The 9,432-nt window shown below is 33.9% G+C and overlaps 1 long non-coding RNA gene across 1 annotated transcript; it reads right to left on the bottom strand.

The window, feature by feature from the left end:
- Positions 1 to 1,385: 1,385 nt before the first annotated feature.
- Positions 1,386 to 7,712, bottom strand: LOC108358445 (uncharacterized). The gene is made up of 3 exons (XR_001846777.1): positions 7,702 to 7,712; positions 7,239 to 7,244; positions 1,386 to 1,482 (listed from the first exon to the last, which is right to left on the bottom strand). It is a non-coding gene; the product is annotated as an uncharacterized LOC108358445 (long non-coding RNA).
- Between the last annotated feature and the right edge of the window lie 1,720 nt (positions 7,713 to 9,432).

Genomic DNA, 9,432 nt, shown 5'->3' with positions numbered 1-9,432 from the left:
TATTTTAGTTCGCTGCTGTGCTGATTAAATTGTTCTGATAAGGTTGATGGAGGTGTCTGAAATGGCATTATCAGCAATGTGCAATCTGCAATGCAGCCTTGCATGTATAAATACGGTGACCATCCGTCCTGTATTCTACGAGATAAGTCCTCTTTCTTGACCAATTTTCCTGGCAATTAATTTATTTTATATGGGTATGCCAAATGTTCTGTATGTATTTCTTTTAATGTCCGGTATTTGTCCCGTATTCAGGGTTCGGTATTTCGGCGCCTTCAAATCTCATTAAAATTGCAGTGTCTATGAACCAGTTTTAAATGATGTTGGAATATGATCGGAACTTTCTCCATAAACAGTTATTATTTTTCTAATCATGTGCTTCGAATCGAGGAACGCATACAGTGATCAAAATATAAGTTAGGATCTTACATTTTAGCAAGTTTCGGCTATTTTTATTTTGTTAATTTAATACTAGCAAATGCCTGGACTTGCTTCGCGACGCCTTATAAGAACTTTTGCGTTGACCAATACTAAAAACAGTGTTGCTATGCTAAAACGGTTTGTAATGTAAAAACTATTAGTTTAGGTTGAAAGGACTGAAGAGAGAACCTTGCTTACTCATAGGCCAAGAATAATCGCGCTGAGATAATATTTGGGTTATGTACTAATATCTTTCTAGGATATCTGTATGCTTACTAATAGAATGGGGCTTTATTAAGTCATCTAGAAATGTAAATTTGTAAGGACATCTAAATATCGTGAATTTCAGCCCATCTATGTTTTGGGTCCATTTATTTTGGAGAAACACTTCTTATCATAAAGTTAATACCCGTTAAGCCAGGTCATACGATAAAGACGGGTTCTCGAAATATCTCGACTCCAGCGCCATCTGTCGGCATAATTTTTGCAAAAGTATATTTTACGATTCATAGGAGAATTACAAATGCAGTGTGACGTATGATTCCGAAGTTATGGCTGATTAGAATTTTCACTCCTATATGATGTGCCACGCCCCTTTTACAAAGTATATGTACTTTATTGTAAGCATCTGCCATAGCTAGGTATGTCAACACTACCAAATTTCAAAGTCATGTGACTTACGGTTTCGAAGTTATAGCTGATTAAAAATTTCACGTCAATTGGAAGTGTCACGCCCCCTTGTCAGATCATAATTTTTTTATACCCTAGATTACGTCCGAGGTCGCTCTGTTAAAGCCCTATGAAAATCCATTCAGTAGTTTGGAGATTAGTGAGTTCGAACAACAAAGAATCTACAGATTTATTTTAGTATAGAAGAAGATAGCTATTATTTTAATAGCTTTCTAAACTTATGTCCAAGTTTTTTGTAACTATAGATACTCAAATGCCATTCCTTTTAATACTTTAGAAAAAAATTTGGTTGCCGTTTTGTAGCTCATTAAAATTGAGTATAATAGAGTGCAAGTGCAACGTGCTGCTCATTTGTTTCCCTATCAACAAATCATGCTAACTTTGTATGAACACAAAAAAAAATTGCCAAAAATTAACGGTAAGTCATAGCTACTTAAAACTTGCACTTTATCGTACGAAAATTTAACGACACTTTTGTAAAAAATTTTGTGGAGTAAAAATCTCCAGAAATATTTCCTACAAATTTGTAATGTTACTATAAGGATGCTGTTTCAGGGCTAATACATACATCTAATACCATTTTCCCACGGCATCCTGAATTGCTTGCACATTCTTAATTCGATTTGACAGTTCTCTGCCTCGGTGTTTTGGTTTTGTTTTTCTTTGCTGCAAAATTGATGCAAAATGTAGGTTCTTCCCATGATTCAACACTTAAAGGTTTCCTCACTAGTGACATTCGAGTAACACTCCCTTAACTCCCTTTCAAAAGCTTTGCACACACACACGAACCCACACACAGTGCACACAACCAGGGTTGCCACTGGCGAAAAAAAATACTTACCACCCACTTGGATAAAATCTACCAATTGTGGAAAATATCTACCAACAATTTTTTTTTATTTATTTTAATCAAAACTATGGTTTTGTTATTTTTTCAGTTAATCCCATAAGAATTCAAATTGTGTTTAAAGAACTCTTTATTTAAGGGATCATATTAATGGCATCTACTCAGTTTCCTTCAACCAAAAGCGAAAGTGATTAAACTAAAGGCAACAACGAAACTTCATCAAAAATTTAAACTGAGTTATTATAGATAAATACAGTGACTCAAAAAACGCTTGGTATTTTTTTTTTGATATTTCCCATTTTTTAAGCCAAATTTTTTGGTATTATTTTATAAGAATATTGTTTACGCTTTAGCCAAACATATAAAAATCAAGGATTCAAGCTAAATACAACATTTAGAAAAATTCAAAAAAATTTTGTATAAATTTCGAAATTTTTATTTTTACTCTGAATTTTTTGAACAATTAAAGGTTGGAGTTTTATAGCCTGAGACTAATAAACAATGTGCAGCTAAAAATTCCCGTTGGCGGTTTTTAGTTATTTTGCGCCAGTAACAATTATAATAATAATAATAGATTGGCGCTTACACATATGTAGTGTTTGGCCGAGCTTCTCCTCCGATTTGTGGCATGCGCCTTGATGTTGTCACACAAAGTGGAGGGATCAACAGTTTTACGCCGACTTCGAACGGCGATTGTATTTTTATGAGAAGCCGTTTTTCATGACAGAAATACACTCGGAGGTTTGCCATTGCCTGCCGAGGGGCGACCGCTGTTAAGAAAAAACCTTTTTCTATATTTTTTGCGATTTTTCTTTGACCAGGGCTTGAACCCAGGCGCAGCGGAGTGGAAGCGCGCACTGCTTACCACTACACCACAGCGGCCGTCATTTAACAATTGCCATTGATAAAATTATGCGTTGTTNCTACACCACAGCGGCCGTCATTTAACAATTGCCATTGATAAAAATATGCGTTGAGTTAATTTTTTTCGAAGGCTCGAAGCGGGTAATTACATACTTGTCCGTTCTTTTTTTATTTAAATAATCATTTAAAATATTTAGGCAATCAAAAGCTTCTCGGAATTCCAGTAAAAAGAGTTTTGAATGTTCGCCTTTTATCGATATACATTTATTCGTATGTATGTATATAAAAAGTGTGCATTAAAGTGTTAGAAAATGAATGCAATAAAGTACACTGCACTTCTGGAAAGAAATTTCTAATAAAAAGATAACTACGAAAGATAAAACAGGAATGAAAAGTTGTATTTGTTTTTCAAACTAAATAATTCAACAAAAATCTACCAAAATGAGAAAAAATGTTCCTTTTTACCAACCCACATTTTTTCAACCAATTTTGGTAACAATTTACCAAAATGGCAACCCTGTACACAACACTAAAGGAGCCGATTTTGTCTAGAGGGAGTGAGAAAACTGTTTTCTGAGCAAGCCTTTCATTATTGAATCATGGGTTCTTCCTAAAAATGTATAAGTTTCCGTATTAAATTAGGGATACACCCATTGATAAACTTTACTTTTCGTACTTAAAAAAATGCATGTTTTGATTTGTGAGCTAGCTTCCATAAATTTCCGTTAAAAATAACAAACCGGTGCCGTCTGGTTTGTTCGTAATTCACATGGTAATTGGATCTGAACTACCAACAAATGAGATAATTCGCTCTCAAAATTTTGTATGGCGAATTACGTAATTCGAAGTTTAATTGGAGTGTGAAATACGAATGAGAGAGCGAACTACGTAATTGGGGTGCCGTGGGAAAGCCGTATAAGATAATTTAAGAAGGTGTTAAGATCTGTTAGCTTTTATGGAAAAAATTAGCAAAATTGTCTCGTATTCGGCTCGCATAAATATGGTCACCGTATGTATAAACAACAATTAGTAGTGTGACTAAAACGCATTGTTTTTTTTAATATATCTGGTATTCAAATAATGCAAACACATGAGAGTTTTTCTACATACATTTTTATTTTTAAAAAGTCACCTAATTTTGTTTAAAACTATTTAAAAACACATACACTCAACTAATGAGATATTGCGCTAAAGTCTCGTCTCTTAAACGAAACTATTTTAAGCACTTATTTGTATTTATTTATTATGTACATATGTATCGAATAACGGAATGCGTGTTTCGACGTAAATACGAGTACTATACATGTAAGTAGCTGAAGCGGGAATTTGTAAAACCTTTTTTTCGCCAGGTAATGAAAACTTGTTTTCAAACGGTTTGTATTTTCCTGAAAATTTTTAAAAAATTTAAAAGGCGGGGTATCAATGGCAAGAGCACCACTTTACGTGTTGCCATTAAGATGGCATAGTTTTTCTGATTNCGAAACTATTTTAAGCACTTATTTGTATTTATTTATTATGTACATATGTAGCGAATGCGTGTTTCGACGTAAATACGAGTACTATACATGTAAGTAGCTGAAGCGGGAATTTGTAAAACCTTTTTTTCGCCAGGTAATGAAAGCTTGTTTTCAAACGGTTTGTATTTTCCTGAAAATTTTAAAAAAATTTAAAAGGCGGGGTATCAATGGCAAGAGCACCACTTTACGTGTTGCCATTAAGATGGCATAGTTTTTCTGATCGACTAAAGAACTGTCAAATATTCCCGGAATATTATTAAATGCATTATTGGAGTAAGTGAAGCTTGCGTATTGCTGGTGGAGTCCTATAAAATCTTAGCACAGATTAAGATTAGCTCAATCCTCTTAGCCTGTCCAAAGGGACGAATTTTTGACAACCCTGAAACCTTCCAGGATATTATCATGAAGGCCTATTTTCTCAAAATATGCGACGAACGAGCGCTTTACACAAAAGTCTAGAGATAACTGAATGCCATAGTGATATGCTTGACACTCTTATGACACTTCAGTTTCTGGAGTGCTCTGAAGACTTCAAGAACCAATTTCAGACGAAAAAGTTAATTGTCACTTAGGTCCGTTTCCTGAAGTAACCTGTAAGTTTAAAGCTCACTTTATACTTAAAGGTTGGATTAAAAGTAAAGCTATGTCTAACCTTAAGCATTTCTATTATCAGTTTATTACGTATGTATGTTTCTTGGTTGTAAACCAATTTAAAACCGATAATAAAATGCTTTACTTTAGACCCAGTCATAGATTTTAATCTAACCTTTAAATATAAAGTGAGCTTTAGAGTTACGGGTTACTTGAGAAAACGGCCCTTATAGGTACATTCTGCACGTTACCGAAGATTTTGTAACCGGAAATTTTCATTACCAGTTCTTGTTCTTGTTGTTATAGGTACCTTGGTAATGCAGTTAAAATATTCAGCAATTCAGCTATGAAGAAATGTGGAAATTCTCGCATTACATATATCACGGGGCAATATTTTGTTACCAGCTTATGAGATGGTGACAAAATTTGTCGGTTAAATGAGTACACAGAATGCGAAAAGGGTTTACAAATTCACAGGAACTTTATTTACCGGATACAGAATTTTTATTACCAGCGCAGAATAGATCTGCTAAACTTAATTTTGGATTGTTATTTATATGCCATTTAAGATTCGTTAATTTCCAGATCATCTTTATTTAATTAACTACGCCAAACAAGTGGCACCATTGTTGCTTGTTCCTTAAAATTGTTGCATTTCTTTGTTTGCTTACGTTTTGTGCCAAACTGCTGATTGTTGTTTGGTATAAACACCGAATTGCATATCACATATTTAAATAGCCAATATTGGTTATGTAAGTACAGTTTAAATATGTGATCTGTAAATGATTTTTTTTTTTGTTAATCAACTATCTTTACTTAAATGGTTTAAGTATATGAAATCCGGTTTAAGACCAATTTTCGCTTGGAAATCAAAGAGGGATAAATTTACATATGTAAGTGATAACTGGAAAATTTGATCTAATTTCCTTTTAACCTGAAAAGCTGCAAGAAAAAATGGAATCTCTTTTATCCAGCTTACCAGAAATAAATTGTTAAAGTTACATTTCGTAGATACTTGTAGTTTTGACGTTTTGGATACAAATCAAGATACTAAATACAATCTCAAATATAACAAATTTTACTTTTTTCTAAATGAGTGCTTTTTATGAAGAATAATATTTACAAACCTAGTTAAGTGAAGCAATTTTTACCATATTTTGTATGAGAACTTTAATCTATTTGAATAATATGTTGCTGGTTACTTGATGCCTGACTGGCGGTAGATTCCCCCCTGTTGTTTTTTTGCTGTTGGAAATGTATGAATTGTGGTTTGTTGTAATTTGAGTAGAGCAAAATCAGCGTGCAACAATAAAAGCAGCAGCCAGGAGCAATAAAAAAGAAAAACTAATATTTACGTATGTGCATATGCATGTAAATAGTAAATTAACCAAAGCTGAAACCACAATAAAATCTTCACGAGAAACAGCGTTAACAATATTAAAGTCAGTTGGGAGCCGCAAATGCATGGCTATTTGCAATGTGTACCCTGCAGGGAAAGCTACCAGTTGTGAACCAGAATGCTACCAGTTTGCGTTTCAGCCCAACTAGTTCACGTTGTATCCTTTTTCAATGTTAGCGACTGGTATTTTTAACATGGCGGTGTCATAGGAGATGTCAATTGTCCGCTCCTGCATCAGCACGCTACCAGTAGAAATACTAGTAGCATCATACCAGTTGACGGGATAGACTGCGTATTCATCCCCCGTGAAAAGCATAAGTATGTCATTTTGCTCGCGGCGCTGCAACAATGGTCAACAGAGTAAAGCTTTGGCACGCCAAATAAAGAGATCCGAGTTCGAATCTCAGTGAGCGAATCTTTTGTTTTTTATTTTTGTGTTGTTTGTTTTTTTATTTATATCTCTTAAGCAATTTTTAAATTTATTGTTTTAAAAAGAACAAAAAATTATTTATTTTCATTTTTTTATGGTATTTGAGTATTTAGGTTTTTTCCAAATCAAATTAAATTTATGTACAATTTTTATTTTATATTTAAATTGAAATAATTATTTAAATTAATTTACTTACTTTACTTTTAATATTTTTTTATTGAGCTTTGTACCACGATTGTTTATTAAGAAAAATACGCAGGTTCGATCCCTGCTGAAGTCTAGAAAAAAGAAGTCTGATGAGGAGATGTGGTGATCTCCGAAATAGTGCTATAACTTCTACCGCTTAGACTTTGTTGCTTTTTCAATTTTTCCTAATAAACAATCGTGGTACAAAGCTCAATAAAAAAATATTAAAAATAAAGTGTTAACAAGCCACAATAACACAAATTATTTACTTTACTTTATAACAACCTCCACGCATACTCGAACCTGAGATCTCAGAACCAGAATCGGTAGTCTTCACTCGACGCCACAGCCGACATTTGTGATGAAAGCAATTAACCACGTTTTAGTTTTGGTTATGCCTATTCAAAGACAGATGTCGCTGATCGCATAAGTTGTTCGAAATCGCCGAAATGGTAGGCCGTCGCTTTAGAACATACTGGTTAATGAACTAGTATTTATACTGGCTGGTTTGGCATTTCACTGCGGAGAACTGGTATAATTATAGTCCATGACGAACTGGTATGACTCTCCCATTTAATACCAGTTTTCAAACTAGAATTTCTACCAACTTGTTTACTTTTTTCTGCGCGGAACTGGTATAATTATGGTTCATAACGAACTGGTATGACTTTTATCCTTAAATAATAGTTCATAAGCTGGAATTTGTGCATACTGGTTTAGCTTTTCACTGCAGGGTATGTTTATGTGAGCATAACTATACATACATATTTTTCATAAGTAAGCAAACATGCAAGTGGAAAAGCACGGATGTGCAAAGCCTGAACACGTCATGCTTACTCCGATGCGAATACGTTTGCAAACGTTACTAAAACACAAAACTTTAACGAAAAAGTAGCAGAAATATGGAAGAAATATAAAACTATGGAAAAGTAGAAAAATCCCCAGTTACGTATGTACATATATATTTAGGATAGAAATATGTACATATGTATGTATATATAAAAGTATGAATGGAGTGGGTTGTAGACCAGTTATGCATAACTGCACTGCTATACCATTTTTACGTATAAATCAAAACCGAACAGAATTCTACATGTTAAGTGCTGTGCGTTGGGTAACCGCTTACACGCAAAGCCCATTTAACAGATCCTTATGTGACAACTCTCATGCAAAGCTAAGTATGCATAACTGGGCTATTAGACATTTATGCTTAACATAAGATCTTTAAATGTGGCTAGTAATCTCACAGATTATTTCCAAAGACTATATTTCTTTAGAAAATTGCAAAGAAGAAACACGTGAAACACTTAATTACCTAGATATCATTCTCAGAGACTTTTTTACTATTTAATTATTCAAAACAAGGACTTAATAATCTTTATGACAATATGAAGTAATCTGTTACCGTTTCCGAGTGGTGAGAGGTAATATCCAACAAGTTTTTTTTTCCAGTAACTGTCGCTCTTCAGCAGCAATGGAAAGTTTCGAGTGTACTCGCATAAAAAAAAAAATATTCTCTTTTTGCGATACCGCCGCCTATGAAGTTTCACTGCAAAAATCTGTCACTTGACCCCGACGGCGGGGTTTTAGTCCGACTTAAAGCAATTCGATAACTCATATCAATTTTGATTGAAAAGGCTTTTGATTACTGAAATGTTACAATTTTTGAATTTGTCAAAAACCCGGTTTTATGAAAAAAAAATATACATATATTTCTCAAGTTTCATTGAGGTACCTAAGTGTCTATTTCAGTTATTCGGTGCGCAAGCGGGCGGACGGATGGAATTTTATAAATGTTATGTTATAATCCAAAATCCCAATTGCCAACATCTTGTGCTTTCATAAGTGGGCGATGGCACGCCTTTTTTCCAAACTTTGAACAATAATATAATTTATTGCCAAAAGGTTATTATTATGCATTGATTTCTTTTTTTCTGAGAATCATTGTGGAGAGTGTGTGTGTTTATACCATACCCATTTTCAGTACGATCAGTCCTTAGCGCGGATGAAATACGAGAACCAAATTTTGTCGTCCGCATCGATGGTGAATTTGGCGGATCCAATATGGCGCATGTGTCTTTATTGATTTTTTGGAAATTGATTTCAGTTTTGTAATAAGCCAATCAAAGAATCTTTGGATGACAATATTTTTTTTTAAATCCATCCAACCTTATGGCATCCGCCATTTTGAATTTTTAAGAACTGTCTTTAAATTTCGTAATCACCGACTCCAAAAACTCTTATGGTGTTTTTGTTTCTACCAAAAAATTTCACCTTTTCATTGCCCCTTTCACGTTCTGTGTTCTATTCTAAATTAAAGGCAAACGGTGAGAAAATTTTGTGGTTATTTCTTAAAATGTCAAACTCTTGTAAGGCAAAAAAAGCACACTATTTCTCTTTGAAGCTTCTCAGGGAAAGGCAACCGCCCTGATAATCAAATGGTTGCTTAAAACAACAATATTATGAAATGCGTGAGCTAGACAAGGACGAG

Source organism: Rhagoletis zephyria, unplaced genomic scaffold (assembly GCF_001687245.7).
Source record: "Rhagoletis zephyria isolate East Lansing unplaced genomic scaffold, Rhagoletis_zephyria_1.1 Rzeph_scaffold_00256, whole genome shotgun sequence".
In the NCBI taxonomy this organism is placed as follows: domain Eukaryota; kingdom Metazoa; phylum Arthropoda; class Insecta; order Diptera; family Tephritidae; genus Rhagoletis; species Rhagoletis zephyria.
This window is presented reverse-complemented; position numbering and strand designations above follow the sequence as displayed.